General features: G+C 41.1%; 1 protein-coding gene across 1 annotated transcript in view; it reads right to left on the minus strand.

The window, feature by feature from the left end:
- LOC126407255 (pro-neuregulin-3, membrane-bound isoform) overlaps positions 1-22,903 on the minus strand; it is a 521,618-nt gene that overhangs the window by 96,893 nt on the left and 401,822 nt on the right. The window lies entirely within an intron of this gene.

Genomic DNA, 22,903 nt, shown 5'->3' on the forward strand with positions numbered 1-22,903 from the left:
CTGACAGGGAGAAATTAATAGAGAGGTGATTTTTAAGGGTTGAAACCTGCAATAGGAAAGAATTTTCTTGAAGAAGACATCTGTCTTTTCAGCAGAAATCACAAATTGAGGCTGCAGCAGAAACGGAGCATCCAATCCCCATTAAGTGAGACCTTTCCCTGTGTGTTGCTGAATGAGCTTCCCTGCTTGGTTGTAGGAAATCTTCACAGAACACGACCAAAACTTTCTCCTAAAATGGTACAGAGTTAGAACTGTGTTAAGATGTTGCTGAACTTGCCAGTGACGATGAATCTGCTGTAAAAAGTTTTTTTTTTTTTTGTTGTACTCTTAACCCCTACAAGCCACCAAGAGGAAGAGAAGAGTGCTCAATTAACTGAAGACACATTCCATGGTATCTGGATGGTCCTCGACCTCTCTCGAAATCTCAACTTCCGAATTTGATTGGCACATTTGTGGGAGTGCCAGTCAGGCAATGATCATTAAGCAGCTAATGAATTCTGAAATGTGCCTCGGCTGCTCTTGAGAAAATGTCCCAGGAAGAGGCTGTGCATTGCAAAGATGTGTTTTTAATTAATTTCAGCTCAATAACCACATCCTTAGAAACATATAGAAGTGTGTGTTATAGTGCACAGAGACAGCATGGGGACTAAACTGCCAGTATGCAGTATAAAGCCTAATTGGGTGCCTCAGTTGGTTCGGATATCAATCTTTGCCTCTGGTCATTTGTACCTCGCTCAGTCTTTCTCTGTCTCTCTGCAAGTCTCATACATGAAAATGAAACAGACACGTCAGCAACCGAAGTAGCTTATGCTACCTCTCTAAAGTCGTCCCTACTTAATCTATTCAATCTATCATTCAATCACTTCTCAACTATTCTGTTTCACTAAGACTCAATTTTCTTTGCAATTCCTCCCCTGTTTACCCCTGTGGCTTTGACTCATTGACACTACTGGAATTAATCTGTATCTGCTCTGACAAGCTGACAGCAGAGCAAATATACATATCCCAGCGGTCCCTGCCTTTGGAAGCCCCCAGCTGAGAGAACATCTACGTCCACCCAGACAAAACATGGGAGCTGTGCACAGAGATCAAGCTTACAAAGAATGCAGTGTGACATATCAAAGATTTTGCTCCGTGCAAAGTGTACCTTCTTTTTTTGTCTTTCATCTACAGTGAGTGATTTTCAATTATTAAATGAGCTGCAGTAGGCGGGAAACGATGCACTCGACTGTGCATGCCAGTGGTTTCTTAAATAGCGTCGTCACTGTTGGGAGGGAGATGGGGCAGATATGGGGAGACGTATGGTGAGGGGAGAGTCTGCGACATTGATGCCAAGTCTAAATAAAAAATAAGAACAACAAAAAATGTGTTTTGACATTGAATTTAATATCTCTGGTATTTAATGGGTAGTTTTTAAGTGTATCAAACTTCATTCGGCTTCAAAATGGGTGGAGCTGTGTCCCATTTCTATGTTGTGTTGCCTATAAATTCTAACAAGCTTAAGCCCAGTTCAGATCAAAGTTTTGGGACGAGACGAAACCGTAGAACGTTGCAGTGAGAATCTGCAGTGGTGTTCTGGGCTCTCTCAGCGTGACTCAGGTTGGCTGATGGTGTCACCTGCGACTCAGCTTGTCAAGACTCCAGTGGCTGATTTTACAACTTAAGGCGAGGCAACTATTTCCACAGCCTATTGGCTTGTAGCGAAGTGAGCTGGTCAAGTCAACCCGTCAGTATACGATGTGTTCGCTTGCTGTGGCAGACAAAAGTCCTCCATCCCTGCTGAGCCTGAGTCCATCTCATTGTCTTTCCCGCAGCTGCTGGCATGGCTGTCTGTCTCCGTCCTCACGGTGTTGCAGTGTCGAATGGTGGGTTGCTGCTGCTACTCTCCGTACGTGCACATATCACACATACAAAGCCTACTCATTCACTGACTGATCTGCACTGGCACTTAAATTTCTTGTAACATATTTACTATGAACATCTGAAGCTTAAGTTGATTTATGTTTTTGCCATTTAATTACTACTAGAAACGCAACGATAGCAAGTGTCTCACTATTACTATCTTTATGCAAATCATAACAAGCTACAAATGACATTCAGGGACAAAATAAGCCTGAAAAACTGGAAGTTAGAACGGAAGTAGAGAGAGTCATTGTTGTGGAGACAATACACTGTCTTAATGATCTGGCTGCTCCTCCATTGAAATAGTTCATACAATGGGAGGAGATCTAGGATGACCAACACAGAGCTATTGAGTTTGAGTCTTTTCTGTTAGAGCTACAAACTATTGGAACTCAGCACCAAGTGAGATAAGACAGTGCAACAGCTTTGTTCGTTTTAAATTTAAGATGAAATTTAAGACCAGCTCAATCATGTCTCCATTCAACATGAACTCAAACACTTAATCTAACACTATGAAATCTTGTTATTTCTTAATGTTGTAGTTTTTCTGTTGTTGTGGTGTCCTAGTGTTGTAGTTGTGTTGTTGTTGCTGTTATTGTTGCGATGACTTGATGTTGTGTTGTCTTGCTATTGTGTTGTCTTGCTATTGTTATTACTGAAACCGTTGTGCATGAATATGTTAAATTTTGTAACAGTGTCTTTGAGCAGAAAAATGAGTCTCTGTTTCCTGCCCTGGGACGACAGATGAAAATTAGCTTATAGCTAACTCTGGTGCAGCTAAGTAGCTGTGCACTGTTCCTGTTAAATATAGAATAAATATATCAATAATAAATTTCTTGTCACATTGGTGTAAATTGGCACATTTTCAGGACATTGCAGAACGGCACATTGCAAGTAGTTGTAAGTTTGAGCTTGTCTCTTCACAAATCTTTGGTCTGAACTGGGTTTTAGGAGGGTGATGTATTCACACTGGAATTTTATCTTTCTTCAAAATGTTAGTATGCACACTCCTTGCTATGCTTGAATTGTTAGTGTGCTGTAGTATACTGAACACTATTGTCCTACATTGCAAAGCACAAAGTGGAGGACAGATCTACGTCAGTACTGGGACAGGTATTTAGTACATAGTGTAAAATTAGCATGCAATCAAGACTCATGCTTTCAGTACTCCTTTTTCACAGAAGCCACTATGGCATTTTAAAGCAGGAAAAAGCACAGGTGTAAATACTACTTTCATTGATGGCTGGATTTTATTTAGCTGCCGGGTTTTAGAGCGCTGCTATATACCTTTTTCACAGCAGATATTTGGCACATCATAGCAAGAAAAGCACGGGCATAACTGATAACATTAAAACACCTGAATTCCATTTATGCACACTGGTTCCAGGATACTGGTATTGTAAATGCAGGCTGGCATGGCTGACTGGGACACTTGATGGAACTGAGCCATCGTTAAGGAGATTAGTTTCACCTGTGCTTTTCCTGCTATGACAAGTCAGACTGCCGTACGAGAACGCTTGAACAGAACAAAACCATCGTTAATGTCATTAGTAACACCTGACATGTCAAAATGTCTGCTGTGAAAAGCCAAATAGTATATTTATGTTTTCAGTTTTTTTTGTTTTCAACAGTAAAAATATACAGTGTATTGATAATTTGTCTGCAGCTTGACCGGCACTACAGGTGAATATAAATTAGCATGCAGTGCCAGACGACGTTAATCCATCACTGTGGTTTAACTGCAGCCTGAATGCAAACTGTTAACATTTATATCACCAGAGAACAAGTGAGATCTGTTAAGAAATGAAAGAATCACTGGTTGTCATAGTAACCCAAGGCCATATTTTATCTTTGACAAGTATGTGGTTTAGTAAATGACGGCACATTTTCTTTATTATATGTGTGGGGGATCTTTATAGTCGCAATCATCACACCATGACACTCTGACGACAGATGGTAATGATATCAATCATGCTGTTAAAGAGGCCTCAACAATCTCCTCAATTGTCAAGGCGTCCGTTTTCCTGCCTGTCCTCCAAGTTTGTTGTTCTCAGCTTTCACTGTTGCATCGTGTGATGCCAAATATGTGTTGTGTGGGAGCAGGAGAACAAAACAAACCCAAACAGACACAGTCGCTTTGTCTTAAAGACATCGTTTGAATTGCATTTCACAACTCCTGTGAAAGTATTTAAATGTTGCTATTTGGCTTCCAGACTTCAGCTTCCTAATCAGATGCTTCAATCCAGGATCAAAGTCTTACATGTCAACAGGTCGCTTAGAAAACAGGCGGACTTTTCTCTGTGCTAAATGTGTGGTCATTTAACATCTCCCCATGCCATCGTGTCCCAAGCTGACTAAACTTTGACAGGAGGCAACCTTTGTCACACCAAGTAGTGGGGAAGAAGATAATTAAAAGAATAGAGGCTTAACATGGTGACACTGTCAGTGTGTCACGCTCATTAGGGGAGACTGTGGAAGTGAGAATGAGCATACAGCAGTGATTAAATTGAACAGTGTGTGCTGAAAAAATACTTAGAGGCAACACAAGAACACAATACAATGCACAGTTGCATAGACATAGAGCCTTGTTGTGTAGCCATGGACAACACAAAACCGCTGTAATTTTCTTCTTTATCATGTCTAGCACTGTGCAGTTATTTTATCCCAAAAAACGCTCCCCTTCTTTCGCCTATGCTGTTTTCAGCAGAGATCAAAACACATCTGAATGTTGCTTCATAAAGCTCGGAGTGAATCTAAGAATGGATGAGAGACAGTCGGAGGGCATTGAGGAGTTGCATGCCTTCTAATTAGCACCATAGTCATTAATTAAAAGGAAACAGGAAGATATTGCATGTGCATGCATGTGTGTGTGTTTGTGAGCGCTTACACGTGTGAATCTCTCACAAATGTACAAAGCAGCAAAGAGCGGGGAATAAATATAAACATGCCGCCCGGAGGATGATGAATTTCTGCAAAGCGAAGTGTGAAAAGACGCGCTGGTACACAAAGACACATATACATATGCATAACAGAAGGGAAAAATCACATTTACCACTTCAAAAGTTCTGCATGTACTGTATGTGGGGAAACATGATATTTTTTTCTTGTGATGCAGACTTAATGTTTCAGCTGAAACTACCTCAGTTTTTGGAGACTTAGAGCCTGTTAAGACCTGGTATTAACATTTGTCATGGGTGATCATTGGCATGTGCTCAGTCCTTGTACTCCTGGACCTTAGTGCAGCTTTGACACGGTTGATCATAACATCCTCTTAGACAGATTGAGGCAGCAGGTGGGGATGTCTGGTACAGCATTGGAGTATGGTGTAAGTATGGTGTGCCTCGGTTTGGTTCTGGGACCAATTTTATTCTCTTTGTACATGCTTCCCCTTGGGCACGTTATTCAAAGACATGGTGTCTTTTTTCATTTTTATGCTGATGACACACATATGTACCTGCCTGTTAGACCCACAGACCTTTGAATGATGTGTTCAGACAGTGACTGCCTTACTGATGTTAAAAGCTGGATATCAAAAAAAATGTCTTCAGCTGAACCCACCAGCACGTCACTCAACAAATTCTGTCTTTGGTTGTTCCCCTATTGGATAATATCAAACGTGTTGCAAGGAATCTTGAAGTCTGGTTTAACAGTAATTTAAGTTTTGAGCAGCATGTCAAAGAGGTCATACAATCATGTTTTTAATCATCTTAGAAATGTTTCAAAAATACAATCCATTTTAACTTTAAAAGACACTGAGACAATTTTACACGCCTTCATCTCTTCACGCCTGGGCCACTGCAACACTCTCTTTTCTTGCCTGAATCAAAAATCTATTAAACGACTCCAGACTGTTGAGAATTCAGCCACCAGAGACATGATCACATCACTCCAGTTTTAGCTTCTTTACACAGTAACAAAATCTGAACACAAGTGGTCAGCTGGAAACCTGTGATAGGCACAGGTTTTACCAGCTATGTGTCTTGGCTGTCGACTTGTATTCAGATCACTGAGATGCATGTTAATACCAGGTCTGAACAGGCTCTAAGCGTCCAGATTTGGAGGCAAATGTTTTATTTAGTCTTGCTCTCATTTCAAGACACTTACACAGTCACAATTACACTTTCAAGCTGCTAAGCATCACTACAGCAGCTCCAGTCGGGGTTAAAACTTCTCTGCTTGAGAGCGCCTCAGGGATTGATCCTGCAAATGCAGGATTTGAACTGTCTAAAGGCTGCAAATAATACATGCTGTAATCTCTGACTTTGAAAGCACTGTTTGAAAGTTTGGTCAAATGTCTTGTTAAATCTTCTACACTTATATCTCCTTACTTTATGTGTGATATAGAGATCTGTAGGATATATCGATGCCTACAAAGGTCTGACGCCAAATTAGAGGACACATCAAATCAGACTGACAGAAATCGTCAATTGGACACTGTCCTCATGTTAAATGTCATGACAGACTATCAGCATGCTCTGCAGTACTGTACAGCCCTGTTATTCTCAGAATGTATCCAATCCGGAGAGACCAAAAACTCGCAAATGAAGATAGATTTCTGAAATGTTCTTCTCTTTAACTGAATCACTATACTGCTCCTCCTAGGTTGGTACAAGACAGAAAACATTAATCACGTCCACTGATTCCCCCCCTCAGATACTAAAGATGTGATACAAATAAAATAATGAGGCAATCTGCGGTGTCAAACATCAAAAGAAATATTACAGATCCAAACAACTGCTTCTCTCTCCTTGGCAGGGCGGCCATTTAGACCAATTTAATACAGTGCAGCCACACAGCAGCGTGAGGCTCAATGGTCTATTAAAAGAAAATATGCCACAGTGCATTGGTCAGACTGTGACAGGTTGGTTCAATGATCTTCACATCACGGGCCATTTTCTCGGCATGAAATTCATTTTCGAGCAAAATGGCCGATACACATCCAGTAAACTGGCCAACAAATAACAGGATATAGCCGAGGAGAAGTGTTGTTCCTGTCATGGTTGGAGCCTGACCTTACAACAATCTGCTCAGTAAGGATTTCAGAAGGTAAAAATCACCAAGACAGCTGCATAACTTTTAGATTAAATGGTTCAAGCATCCTAATTTTCATTTGGAATATATTAGAAAAGCTTCAACATTTTTGCATAATGCTTGTTTATACTTATCTTACTAATCAATCACTTTTCTAATTTTGCCCTGAAGAGTAATTAATTGTATTAAGCATGGACCATTTTTTAAAAACGACGCCACATCACTCCCTCCACATGTGGATATTCAGTTATTTATTATTTTCAAGATGCAGTGTGATAAATGAGGTGAAGTTTTTTATACTGATACAAACTGTTGGCAAAGGAGGGAGGCAGACATGGCTCTACTCAAGGGAAACGTTCACACGAGGCTTTATAGCACTGGGAGTAAACATTCACAGCAGGACACTGAGCAAGTCAATTAACCAACCAGAGAAAGTTAATTTAACGCGAAGGTTCCTTGATTTAATAAGGCACTATAATTGCTACGTTCACACAAGTGCTAAGACGATTCTTCACCAAGTTTCACATGCAATAATGAAAAACAAAAACATGACAGGACAGAAAAAGGTAACAGATATTCTGCCAATGTTCTATATGTAATTAGGTTTTAAGCAAAGATAATTGTCACTGTGGATACTCAATGAAGTCAAATCGTTTCAAGTATCAAATCCTGATGTAATCCAATATGTCTGTTCAGCTGTAAAAGCAACTTGCTGCTCTACGGTTTGTTTAATCAGACCTGCAGACAACCAAATACAATTGACAGCCAGGACTTCAAAGGAGGCCTGAGATGATTACTTTTCTACTTTAATGACATTACATATCTCTCCCCCGTATGTGTTTCCATTTATTTCTCCCGTTGTGGATGGGACAGAAAATTTAAATGAAAATCTAGCTTTGCAGGGTATCAGGGGAAGGCTTTTCTCTCGTTTTTCCCAGACGGGGTGATTGAAATGCATCTAGGGTGCCGTGCCTCAACCTGACACTTCATGAGAGGCAGGTAGGGTGTGAAACTGTGCGTGTATTGCATGTGTTATTGTGTGTATATATATAATGTATGTGCATATGTTCTTGTATGTTTGTATTTCACGCATAGATGACAGAGAGCCAGTTCTCTTCAAAGTACTTGACAACTGAACAGGATCTTTGAAAGCCTGACACTATTCCAGCACAGCCCCGTCCACTTCAGATGAGTGAAAATATAGTATGGCTACCACAATTAGGTATTTACAAGCAAAAATCAAGTGTAGGGGCAAAAACACCAGGTGAGATGGGTGTGGCGGCGCAGCAGGGGGAGGTGTCGACAGATCCAGCTTGGCGCAGTGACAGTTTCGTGCCAAAAGGCTTCGCTGAAGGAAAACCCAACCTGATTTGATTAACACAGCTGCAAACTTATGAGTTCACATCCCTCTCAGCCAACCACAAACAGCCACAGCATCAGATACGGAGTATATATTCAGCATCTGTCATCTTAGAAAAGCCAAAAGAAAAGAAACAGAGTGAGACTGCGAGAGAGAAAGAGAGAGCGCGCGCGCACGAGAAAAACACAACATTGATTTACAATTGTGGTGACCTCCTCCCAGGCTACCTTTGCATCATCAGCCCGTGGAGGTCTGCTCGCAGTTCCGTATATTCGGACACTGCGAGCTTGGACCTCCCGGACCAAAACATCAGTTTCCTCCTGGGAGAAGTTTGGCCGTCTGACGCTGCTGCTCTCTTCTGCCATGGCGAATTGAGTAAACTCTCATTACGCCTTCACGCGGCGCATTTAAGGGCGAGGAGAGGGGCTCATTTGATTGGTGTGATGTGTGTAAAACCCACTCCACGCCTTCTCTCTTCCCTCTTTCCGACTTGCGCAGGTAGGAGCGATGGAGGTGGAAAAGAGGAGTAGCTGCGCCAGGCACACGGTGTGCCAAACTTGCAAAATCCACCTGGCCACACCCAGTTGGCGCCTTGCCCGGTCTGCGAAACTAGAGCCCTTAGTCTGAGGCAAACTGGATTAACAGCTGTATGTTCTTTTGCAATCAATATCATCTGCTTGACAACATGAAAACATGTCTGAATGTATGATTTGCTAACAGTGCTTGGGGGCAAATAATGAACAAGTTTTCAGAGGCCAGCAGTAACCCTACACATTTTTGTGGCCAGCTACTTTCTCTTGACTGAATATTTCTGGTATAACAAAGTTTTATTCATTAATATATTTGGGGATATTTTGTGCCTTAATTAAATTGCCAGCAGCAGAGAGAGAGAGAAGGGAATGGATGGGCATGAACCAAAGCCTTTGCAGTTCATGGTAAACCCCTAGGCTATGTTGAGACAAGTTAACTGGAGTGGACAGACATTTTTACCTCCCATGTACATACAACTTCTCTACTATGTAAACCAAAGGTAGAAAAGGGATAGAAATCAACCACAGGTGGAGGCCAGAGGAAGATGTTTGGTACCACCATGCACTACATATAAATGATGACTGAAACCACAACTTTCAAAAGGTAATCTCATACAAATTTAAACATATGAAACCAGAAAATTACATCAAGACTGAATTACTTCTTTGAACGCTCTGTTTAACAAACAGGAGGAACACATTTGCAGCTGAGCAGGATTAAAGTTCTGTGGGAGCCAGTGGGGGCTGAGCTTATATGAAAGCCTTACAATCATACATCTGTAATGGGTCCTAAAATATTAACAACCTCTGAGTTTCGTGGTGTTTCTCCACCATTTTAGGGGATGTAAACAGAAACACATCCAACATGGTGACGCACATTTGACGGCATCACCCAGATGTGGTGATCACCAGGATGTTAAATGTTTGGGTGCTTTGTATGTTTAACTAATTTTCCGTTATTCTATGTGTATTTTTAAGTTCATTGCATAAGAGACAGAGTTTCAGTTTGGTCTTCTCTGTCTCTTCCTTTACCCCTAACCCTAAGCACAACCATTAAGCTATTATTTATTTATTTACTTATCTCTGCCCCTGGCCTTGTTTATTTTAGACACCCCTCTAAGCAAAGGCTATAACTCGAACGCTGCAGCTGAGGATGCTCCTGTGTTGTTGTGTCATTTTGGTCCAATCCAATTCCAGTTTAATTTCTGCAAATGGACTCTATGGAGCTTTAATTACTAAAGTAACTTTTTAAGTTAGCCCTCAATTTCCTAGGTGAAGAAGACTATGTTCTTTTTGCAGCAATTTAAAAGTTGGTCACATTGGGTATGCACTGTGATGTTCCTTGTGTCTCTATTGGAATGAAACGTAAGAGAAAAGTTAAGCCAGCCTCAATCTTAAAGTTTATATCACAACTTAAATTAAGCCAGGTGAAAAGGCTAGGGAATGAAAGCTGATGATGAGTATTTTTCAGGATTGGTAAATCAAATTCTGAGCAAATAAGTAAGAAACTCAAACATGTAAATATCCAGCCATCATTGTATCTCCAAGTTCACTGTCAGCTCAAACATTTCCTGCTCTTTTCTTACTGGATGTCTCCAGTTGTCAAGAGCGACTGACTGCTGAGCTTCTTTCGTTTCTGAATAAAACATACCTCGCACTGAATGTTGCATACATGACGTGGTGTTTGAATGTGTGCCCTTTTCCTACCTCCATCTCACCATGAATCCTGTGAAACCTCACCTCCATCTTTCAACCCTTTTAACAGAGGCAGGGAGTTCTCAATAATTCACAGCTCTGCCTGGCCGCCGATCCCAAAATTATTACAAAAACACACCACTTTCCCTGATGTATCTTATATTTTGCTCTATTTTACCACTGATCTTTTACCTCAGCTCCCATTCCTGCTCCTCTGCCTCTCCTTTACATATTCCATACTCTATTTAACCAAAGGGACACCTGGGATAGAACAAGCCAGAGGAAGACGTTATGTTCTGTATGTGGCACCACATACAGAACATAATTGTCTTCCACCCAACTCGTTGTTACAAGTTTGACAGCCAAAAAGAAAGTAAAACTGTATTTCTCCCCAAGCAGTCCCTCATGGGAATACAGCAAAAGCGCTACATTGGTTCATCCGGTATCTCTCAAAAGCAGTCAGTCACACCATGACAGCAGAAAGGATGAGACACACATGAGAGACACACTTCAAACAACCCATGTATGTTCTGCTGACAAGCAAACCTTTTGTGGTTATGTGAATAATGGCAGCACTAACACTGTTGTTCAATCAGTGTATGTTAACCTTCAGTCACAAAGGTGTAAGTGTGTGAAGTTTGAAAAAAATCTTACAGACGAGGTTGGGTTGGATAAATGTGCATGCAAAGCAATGAACTGGGATTTGTGCTTCGTCTTGTACAAGCACTCAGTGTTAACTTCTCTTAACCACAAAGGCGATCTTCCCCTAACCTTTAAAGCAAAAAGTATGTTTTAATTATCAACCATCAGTCGTTAAAAGGTTTGTGGCTTGATCCTTTACCGAGGACAAAAGCTGTATTCACCTTGGATTTACAAGACTTAATTTGTAGTTGTGTGTTAGGGGGTTACTGTGTAACAGTGGAGTATATGCACGTTGCTGCTGTAGCTAACATGTCCCTGCCCAAAAATGTAAGAACTGGTCAGAATGGGCTGCATGTGTTTTCTCCTGCATATTTCCAATGCTGGTGGGGATTGTAGAAGCTGCAGGCAACACTTGTGAAGTTAAAAAGTAAAACTTATGCTGTTAACCCCATGTGTCGAGTACATTTCCAGGTTTACAGTGGACTCCTACACAAAAAAAGACTGCATCAAAAAGTCAATTTTGACTTCTCAAATCAATTCTGCAGCATTATTCACGTTCTACAGTCTGTACTTTCACCAAATATGGCTAAATACACTAGCACACTATACGCAATTTTCTAGCAAAATTAGCTGTTGCTGCATTTTCCTATGATGGTCGCAAAAGTCACAAGTGGAATCAATAAGGATTCATGTGATGTTGGAATAATCAGAAACATTTCCTGTGAATGCCCCTACAGTCTGAACAACAACTTGAAAACTTGAAAATGTTGACACATGACTAGCCACACAGAAACATGGCAGACGAAGGTAAATGTTTGGTTGATAAACTTTTTATTCATTCTCTTATTTCATGTTTCTGCTGACGTAATTTGTAGTATTTTATAAGGTTGTAACCATTGCTGTCCACCTTGATTTGTTAGAAAATATATTTATTAGCATTAAACCTAACAAACATGTCAGGTACGGCAACAAGTCTGGGACAAAATCATTCAGTAATATTAAGCATCTAACTGTTTCAGCTTGTCTTTGCAGCTTCGTTGTTTCCATAATATGACTTAAAAGCTCAAACACACCAAATTTAGAAGAACAACTCTCCAACTCAGCAAATAAGGAGCACATGAGCTCACTATTATTATGACCACTGAGAATCCAAGATGACTGCAGCTGCCATCCACCATTAAGATCCAAAATTCAAGCCCACAGAGGGTGAGTATTTTAGGTTTTCTGTGGAGTACCTCTCTCACTCTGACCATGCACATCACAGCAGTGACACTGTAAGAAAGAGACGACACAAAGCAGAAAACAAAAGACAAGATTCTAGATTGTCTGCCCATTCAGTGAAGTCCTCCCCGCACACTTCAGCTCCTCTCTCAAGTTCACTCAAAGTACCTTTCATACTGTAGAAGACTATCATGTCACACTCTATAAATACATCCCTCTGTCTCACGCAGCGATCTTGATACGGGCTGGAAATACCATTAACGGTGAGATAACACTTAAATCCAAACCCTTATCTCTTCTTCATTCTGCCCCCTCTCTCCATTCTTCTCCCTGTGTTTGACTTTCTCTCCTTATGAATATTAACACTTTATCACTTAGGCCACTTATCTCTGTGCTTAATAATCCCCTCCCTCTAAGTCACTTTGATTAGATGGTTTGTTCAGAAAATATCTCCTCATTGCATCTGAGTGTTAGAGGGGGCACTGAGGTAGATCGATTAAATTAGCTGTTACCTGTGACAAGCAACAAGTTTTCAGCCCCCCTTCCTTCCCCAGCCGAGGAAGAAAATGGGATTCCTTCTCTTAGTCTTTCTTGAGTAACTTCATCAGTGCTGGGATGGTTTTAAAAGCTGTGATTATGGCTCCTTCTTCTGGACAGTTTGAGCCAAAAAATCTGGATCAAATTAACACTGAACATTCAATGTTTATTTTCTTAATTTAAAACATTATTGATTTCAGTTTTTGCATTCACCGAGGCATACTTCCCAGGATATGCCAGATCCACTGCAGATATATACACATCTGCCCCGACACAACGAAACAAAATAGTTTTCCCAGTTTGGTGTGGATGAGTTTGGTTGGCCTGCGCAGAGCTCTGACCCCAACCCCATCCAACACCTCTGGGATGAATTGGGACGCCGTTTACAAGCCAGGTGTTATTGCCAAACATCAGTGACCGACCTCACTAATGGATTTGTGGGTGAATGGGAACAAATCCTGAAGCCAGGTTCCAAAATCAGGTGGAAAGCCTTCCCAGATTAGTGGAGGTTGTTGTGGCAGCAGATTAATGCCTATAGTTTTGGATATGCAATGTTTATCAGTCACACCAGGGTGTTATGTCCAGGTGTCCACATACTTACAGACTTAAAAACTAGTTTCACCCATTTTTTTTAACTTGTCCTGCTGTAGCAGCATTTGGCAGCTGAAACAATAGGAAGACTGGACTTGCCACAGAGTACCACAAAGGTGGCAGCTTCATAACGCCCTAATTTTGGAAAATACGCCAAAAAAGCCAAATGCCAGTGGAGGATTTATGCAGGAGAGCGTGCAGTGTATGTTGAAAAAACAATAGTCTCATGAAAGCTCTGACCTTTGGATAAAATTAAGCAGCAGAAAAGTCCGTCAGGGTAATCAGATAATTAAACTGCACCATTTAGCTTCTGTTTCGGATTACGTTGTGTCCCTTCGGAAATATTCTCTCACTGTGAAAGTGTCACTTGCATGCTGCTGATCCCGTTAGAGGGCACCGCTAAGAAGGCATTTGGCAAGGATAATGCTTCACAAAGGAATTTTAAGTTATAAACCTTCTGGAAACTGGCAGCCACTTCATCTCCCAAATGTTGATGCTGGGATTTAAATTCGTATGCATGTAAAATGTAATTTCCCTGCTGGAACAATGTGCCATTGATCATAGGAAACACCAGTAATGTTTCTGAAAGCAGCTGCAAAGACGAGTTGATATTAGATTAGGAATAAAACCACCAGAAAAGCCGAAGCATATGTGTTTAAAGGTGGGCGGTCACATTCACAGAACATATAGAACTACAGTAATAACACCAACTGAATTTGCCTCGATTTGCCTTCAGTGGGAGACTGTGAAGATTTTTATTTATATGTAGATCATTTCCATTTGTAGCTTTTGCTGTAATTTAAGTTTTTGGAACTCACAGTGAAGTAACCTTCAAACCTCTACACCAAAGTCTTGCTGACATTAAGCTCAAAATTTCTTGATTTAACCTTTCTGATTTTGCTATCAATCAATGCTTAAATTACGAATATAGATTTCCTAGTTGGGTCTTTTTCTGCACCCGGAGAGAAAATTTGATTCATGTATATTTATGTTTCACTCATTGTTAAACCTCAGCTGTCACGTTTCAATTAATGAGCGAAAGCAATGATTTCATGATGCAGACTTTCATAGTGGAGCGGCACAAAGCAGCCCCCTGCCCCTCTGTTTGCAAATAATACAAGAACCACAAAAGGCAAAAACAAGCTGCAGGATTCATTTTGTCATTATTTCTGACCTGAAGCACTTGAGTGCACGACCAGCTGAATTCAAAACTTCACTGCTTACACAGAGCGCTTGTAAGCAGCATCACACACAAGGCAAGCCAATTATTTTTAGAGAGGGAGAGAAGTGGTTCCACGTGGAACACAGGAAATGGCAAAGCAAATGCTGGCAAGACAAAGCAGACGCTGTGATGTTTTTCCTGCGCAAAACAATAGTTTCTGTCAGAAAAAGGTGTGGGTAAAGGTTTAATTGGGAGATGCTTCTGAAAGGCATTGTCAAACACATCCCAAAATCCAGTATAACTGCACTCGAAGTTGTGGAAAATAGGCCACCTTAACAATGGAACTGTAATTTGTCTTTGGCTCAATATTTGTTTGTCTTCTCACACACCTATCCTCATGGTTTATGTTTCTTTTTCAACTTGTGGTTTGTATTTTGCAACCTAGCCTTAGGAAGGATTGTTGTGATGCATATAATCAATCATAAAATATCTGAAAATGTTTGTCTCCTTTTATCCATATGATTTGCCCATATGAAGGCCCATTACCTCCAGGTTATATGGAAGAATTTCACTTTAATCAAAACACGACCTGCGGCTACAGACAGGGATTATATGACACGGCATAACCAATTTTCAGAGGGTTATTACCCCCACAGTAATGATTAAGGACTTTGGCATACACAGTCCCCAAAGCCTGAGAGATAGACGTCAGAAATCATGATGAAAACAATTATTATCCCAAAGTCCATCCAGTTTCTGAGATATCACACTTGACAGGTGCTCATTTCAACTGATGGCTTTACTGATACTCTGCAGCTAAAATGGGAATACAAGAATGCAAAATATCTCTCTGAGAACTAAAAACTGTTGTTTAACACACTGTTATTATACAAATATCCATTTTTAGGGACTTAAAAAACAAAACCACAACGTGAACGCAAATTCAAAGAAGTTATGGGCTGTGTCGGAAATCATTCACTCATTCACTACTCTCTACTCACTATGGGGGGAGTTCTATGTAGAGGACTACATAGTGAGCTCACCTGCAACATGAAATAACATTTTTGGACGCTACTCAGGTTATTTTCTCTGTGCCGTTAATTACGTAATTGCTGACGCATGATTAAAAGTCATATCATTGCAGCTGGTGAATCATCCATCACAAACACTGACTATATATATTTGTGATCAAAATCTGACCCGTTAAAAAGTACTCTGTGGAGAGGAGAGGGAGCAGCACAATTGCAACCTGTCCTACTAATGTCAGTAAATGTCCATTTGACCTTTGTTGTGTTCAATTTTGTTTCACCAGTCAGTCATGTAATAGTAATAACTTGTGAATTTGTTGTATAATGTTAGGCATTATGCCATTACGTCAGAAATCACAGCTAGTAGAGACCCAGCTAGCTAACATTAACTTGCGTTTTAGCCGTGCCCTAGCTGATGAAGCACTACAGAAGATCAGTTGCTGATTTATTTTTATCTCTTCAGGGACCAGCAACTACACATTAAACTGTCAGTTTATAACATGGCAAAGAAACATGTGAAACAAACTTCAACATGTCATTATAAGTTAAACATGTACGCAGGGCTGGGCTATAAAATGATCTTGAAACAGGATCGCGCTGAAATGTATGTCGATGATGGTGATAAACTATAGTCATTTTTACTCAATATGGATTGACCTAGATAGATTCAAACAGCGTGTCATGGAGCACAAGTTACAGGGAAGCTGTCAGTCAATCTGTAGTGTTTCATTGCAAAGTTGGTGCTGAGGTGAATGTCCCGAAGTGGGAAGGAATTGAAAGTAGCTTGGACATAACAAAAAGAGGGGAAAATGAGTCAAAGTGAGGAGCAAAGCGACGGTAAAGCTGAAGAAGAGCTTGCGTTATCCTCAAAAATGGATGAAATTATGGACCAAAAAGGTTACACTACGTATATAATTTGGAAGTGGTTTGGCTACTTGAAAGGTGACGGCACACAGACAAAGACGATCTGGGAAATATGTCCCAGCAACTACACTGAGAGCATGACAATGGGAGCCAAAACTGCAGTCAGTCCGCCTACAAGTGTTCAGTGGCCAAGCACTTTTGCTGCTGCAGGCATCGCTAGCAGGGCTGCACCAAAACAGCAATCCTCTTTTGTATATATATATAAGAAGCGATCGAAATGGAGATATACGGAGATATAACAGATGCAGTGTCATACTTTCTATACTTTTCTAAGACATGATGCCCATGAGCATGAGAAAGACAGGTTTAAGAAATTAAATGAAGTGCTGGACTGCAGGTACGAGCTCACAGGCAGGAAATATTTTTCACATATTGCTCTGCCCCAGCTTTACGACAAGTGCTGTGGGAAGCTGGAAAAACATTTGGTTTCTGTAGGTGTCAGACATTATCGGGGTACTTTTCAAACTCACAGCATTATCATATTGTATCAATACAGGAAAAATTATCGTGATAATATTTTTTGCCATATCGCCCAGCACAACATGTGCAGGAGGTTGTGATCAAGCTGCTCTCTCTCTTCTCGTCCGTATCAGTGTCTGTCTGTTCCTTTGGCTCAGTGCATGCATGCTGTATTTCTATTTCAACTTTGCACGGAGCATTGGAACAAAAACAATTTCCCCCCGGGGATTAATAAAGTATTCTGAATCTGAATCTGAATCTGAATGATGGGATGTATTGCTTGGTGAGTGACCATCGGTTGTGCACTACTTTTCACGGTGCATTGTGGGATACGTTGAGTCCACTATCCAGGGTATAATAATTCCCACTATACATGCGGACAGGACCACAAAATGGCGAACGCAGCCCTGGTTAATACCAAAGAGAGCAGCGTACATTGTTGCGAGTGAGATATTAGATAACAGATGATCACAAAAGGAAACTTGACAGGCACAACAGGAGACAGAAGAATGTGATTTGCATTCATTCACACCTAAAGTGACGACCTTTGGTGTTCTCTGGTGCTGTCCTCCGGGTGAACTCTCAAACAAAGCGGGATTGCTTTCACAGACGTGGACGTGTTTGATAAAAGTGTCAAGTATATCCTCAGCAGGAAGAAGAGAATCAAAGGTATTTAACAAAGAGGCCGGCTGAGTTTGGGTGTGGGCTCCTATCTGAAATGAAGCCTGATGGCTCTATTGTGCTGCAGACAACTGAGGGATATGAGCTGGAAAAATTCAATTTATGAGTAATTCAACATTTTTGCAAAGTTTAACACATGACCAAGTCTTTGACCTGACATACTGAAACTGCTGCTGGGTGAGAAAGGAATAAATGAAAATAGAATTCCATGCATTTAATTATTATAGCTTGAGTCTACATATCACTGCTGCCCTGCAGTGTACAGTACATCATTTTTCTTCAAAGAATACAACCTGTCACTCCTCAGAGGTTGAACTGCTCCGTTTATAGACAGGCTTTCTGTTATGGAGCTATTTGACAGAATACTCTTGGATCATGTGATGATAAGAGTATACTGATTTAAAAAACTGAGCATTTTTGCATTTGGTATTCACTTTAGACAACAACAGTGTGCAACACTCTTACCGTTTCTTACATAACAGGTTACAGTGAGTATGAAAATGAGATTTGGGACGATTGCGTCATCATCATTGTAAGAAAATCCCTGACAGGTGCTGTGTTGCATAACGGTGGTGTCATGTGCTGCACATGTTTAGCAAAGGAAAACCACTGCATTCTGGGATCCTCAGCAAAAAGTGGCGTGTGTGCCATGGACTCTATTTTCACTTTGCTGCATTTTACACAGCTGCTATAGCGTAGGATTTGTTTTAATATAAGGGGGAGGGGACACATATCCAATAGGGGCATTAAGAGTCCTCCACTAGAAACATGTCAAACATGTAATTTCCTGCATTATGGCAAATTTTTTATCCACAAATTTGTGCCTTTGCTGCATCAATTTATGGTGAAAATGTTGTCATATGTCCTCTGCTACTTACTGAGACTCAGCGTAAGATCTGTATCCATTCACAATTCTCTCTATCCCACTCCCACCACTTCCACCAATCAGCTGACTATGGGTATTCCCTCTCCCGGTTACCCAATCAAAATTTGCCACAATCTCCTTCAGCCATTCATGTCACTGCCGCCAAACTTTAAATCTGTTCTCCTCTCTGCTCCTGTCAGCTGTCATTTTAGGCAGAATCGTCACACCCTCCTCCACCCCATTCACCTCCAGTCACCTTATCCAGAGCCCAGGACACACTCATCTAAAGCCCGCTCCTCCTCACATCCAGATCCTCAGCTCCCTCATCATCTCATCTCATCTCATCTCATCTCATCTCATCTCATCACCAAGATTACCATCACCAGCTTCAAGACTCCATAGGGCGGGGGGTTCCCTAATCTATTACGTCTTTACCACCCTCCTGGAATAGACGACATCACGAGGGGGTCTAATCGCCAAAGACTTTTCACATTTCTCATACTTATGCACATGTAAATACATATTCTTTTCTCTCAGAACAAGTCTCTCCTGATTGAAATGTTTTTAAATGGTTTCAAGTGCACATGGACTAAATTTCGAGGGGGGGTGTGTCCCCTGCGTACCCCTCACAATCTACACGACCACCCCTGCACTCGCCCTGAATCCACCCCTGCACGTGCCACATGTGCCATAGAGGAATTTCCTGGTTCAAACACGTCACTCAGTGGGTGGTGGTTATCCACCCCAACCTGGGAGACTACTTATCATGACTCGTGTACACATTACGTGATGTACATACAATGTAGTTATATCCTGTAGGTAACAAATGTATTTATTCTAATGGAAAACACAATATTTTTCTAAAACTATCCAAGTAGTTTTGGTGCTTTAACTCAATCGTGCTGTCCTGTGAAATCTGACACATTATGTGCCTCACCACATAATGCTGTGTTAAGACGTCGCGGTCATTAAACATATTTCTGTGAGATCACATTGGATTAATAGTAAATTTACATGGAACATTAGAAGTGCTTTGGACAAATCTTAAGAAGCAATTGGAAGATGTTTCACAGTACCTCAGCCTGTCACATTAATGGTTTTGAAGAGAGAATAATTGAATTCCATGCTTTACACAAAAGCTCTCACATCAAGAAGCAGGCAAGACTCTTAAGCACATGACATGAGAAGTGGAATTTCATCTTGACTAATTCTGCCCCATCAGACAGTATCTGTACTACAGACCAATTTCCAATTATGTTAATGTGGTGACTAATGTCAACTAGTCATAATTGGAAAAAGAACAAGAAAATGACGAACAGAAGAAAACATGAGGTCACTTCAAGTCTTGAATGAGGTTGGCCTCGTGAAAGCTTTTTATTTTAAACGAAGCAATCAACCACCACTCTGACAATGAATCGAGGAATAATGGCTGGAATGAGAAGAAGAGCAGGCGACTTTGCTAACTGGTGAAACTCCTTTCATCCTCATCAATTTTAATCCTGAACAACAGTACATTATATTTCACAAAAGATTGCAGACAATAAAGAGGACAGTAAGTGGAAGAAAATAGCTGCAACAACAAAAGCAAAAGTGAACCTCCCAAAAAGCTGTTGTCAACAGCATTCTGTAGAGGAGGGAGGGAGAAAAAGAGGAAAGAAGCTTTGTTATGAGGACAAGAAAGAGGCGAGAGGAAATAATTACTACATTACAGAAGAAGCCGTTTACACAAGACTTCCGTCGTGCCGCGGGACTGGGACTGTAGCGGCTTATGTGACCCAAAAAGACCTGAGAAACACACCCTGCCTTCAGCTTCATCATTTCTGAAAAGGAACAAAATGAGAGTGAGGCTGCCACAGCTACCACCAAATCTGTTTTGTTCAACCTCGCCCCAGAGTTAACAAAGAGACTTGTTTTTTTTTACAAACTTACAGAGGAGAGAGATAGAGATATGAAACAGAAAAGATGCTTCAAAAAAGTGACAAATGTTTCACGATGCCTTTGTAAAAACCTAACCAGCACTGACTGGTTTGTAACTGGTCATGTGGTTATCTGCACCCAGGTCCTTTAAATGCCAGATACAAGGTAATAATTTAAAAGGATATATTACATCAGTCTGGGTAGACTTACAAAATGGAGGACTCCTATCCTGATCTATGCTGGCATATTTGTGGGAGCTTTACATATTTGTATTTCCAGTGTCTCCTGTTGTTGCCTGCCAGTTCCTCAAGGCAATATGTCATTATATGTAAACCACTGTTATGCATTAAGGAGATATTGTAGAACTGTTCTTAGAGTCAAGGAAGAGCAGCAGGTTTTTTTGAAAGACTCAAGGCTTGGATGTTCACAGTGACATGCCCACAAACTTGATGGAGGCCATGCGATTTTATTACTTAGCCATTACATTACGCCCCTTCCTCACTGAGCCCATGTATGTTGTATTCTTTGTGATGTCTTCTTTTTCAAGGTAAAAGAAACAACAACTCTGCACCAAAGAAACAAGTGGCAAGGACCCCACATATATATTTTCATCTCAGAGTTCCTTGAAGAGGCTCTATGCAAATTCAGAATGTATGATTTGTCTTGACTCAGCTCTGAACATGGAGGAGGCTGAGCTGGCAGCAAGCAGCTAAAGGTGCTAACTCCATTAAGAGCAGTAATCAGCAGCAACAGTGCTGACAGAGCTAACAGTGTTAACTACTGGAGGGTGAGTGTACACCTCTGCAACAATGCCATCCTGATATCAGCAGTAACTGCTGTATGAGTGCAATACAAAGTGGAAAATAAGCTCAACAATCTTCAGCATTAGGGTGCTTTTACACCTGCCCTGTTTGGTTCCGTTCAATCGAACTCAAGTTTGTTTGCCCCCCTAAGTGTTTGTTTGGGCAGGTGTGAACACAGCAATCACACTCAGGTGTGCACCAAAACAACCGGACCGAGACCTTCTTGAAGAGGTGGTCTTAGTCTGGTTACAAACGAACTCTGGTGCGGTTGGTTTGTGGTGAGAAGGTGTTCCGACCTGGATGTGAAGCAACTGCAGTCACATGACACATTGTTTGGGTTAAACATGAGCATGTTACAGTCCTGGAGGATTATTAATGTGCACCTCCTCCTGTACTGCCTTAATATGCACATTCAGCACATCCAATGCATCAAAACATTGTTTTCTAGTTGGAGCCGCGCCTCGTTTTCAAACTGTATGGTTTGACTAAAATGAACAATGACAGCAATATAGTCCACGATGAGCAGCGCTAAAATCAACCTGCGTAGTTGTCCCTCCATTGTGACATTAGAAAGTGTCACATTTATCTTGCAAGTGTACTCTTCTTCAACGTTTGCTTTACTTCCTGGATTTTTCCCACATGGAAATTCTGACCAATCAAGAGCAGCTTTCTCACACAAGGCATTTGATCTGGTCCGCTTGTAAATGCTGCCGTGAGAACACGAACCAACTCTAAGCAATTATACAACTTTGGAACAAAAGTAGTCCCTGATTCAGACCAAAGCAAGACAACTCTAGCACCCTTAAATAACTTCAATACTCGCTTGACATATGTATACTGAGAGAGTGGAAGGGGTCTGAACCTTCCCATACGTGCACAGGAAGCATTTCAAATGCCAACTTTTTCCATAAACTTTGGAAATATAAGCGTCCATTCTTTCAAGTTGGGTTGTATGTATTCATGAAACAAAAAGTACTGACATGTATTTCTCTCCATACAGGCTGGACTACTTTCTCACTGCTCTGTAAGTGTAGCTCGGTGTATCATGTCAGTTTGACAGGCCCATGTTTTACAGTGGAGAGGAAGGAAAAGACCGCGGGGAGCTGGAAAGAGAAAGAGAGGGGTAAGGCTGAGCAGATATAGGAAGACCGTACGTGATATGAATTCACGAGCTTGCGTCGCCTCCTGTAATTGTATGCATGTGGGTGTGCGCATGTGTCGATGTGTGTGAGAGCATGAGAGAGAAGAGAGCAGGGGTGGCAGCTGTAGTATTAATTAGGCAGGTGAGATGAGTGGACTGCAGCATCATTACATTGGCAATTAGAGTGCAGTCTATTTGCCTAGCATGCCCCTGGCTCTAAAAGAGAGAGGGAGAGAGAGATGCAGAAGTACGTGGGAAAGTGAGTGAGAGGGAGAGATGAGGTATAAAGAAAAAAGATTGAGAAGAGCAGGTGGGAGAGAGATTTAAAGGGAGAAGCGATGTTATGTAGTCGCGAGTCATGAAAAGGATTTATCGCTAATCCCTCTAGTGATAGTCAGCTTCCATGATCTCCAG

Source organism: Epinephelus moara, chromosome 19, assembly GCF_006386435.1.
Source record: "Epinephelus moara isolate mb chromosome 19, YSFRI_EMoa_1.0, whole genome shotgun sequence".
In the NCBI taxonomy this organism is placed as follows: domain Eukaryota; kingdom Metazoa; phylum Chordata; class Actinopteri; order Perciformes; family Serranidae; genus Epinephelus; species Epinephelus moara.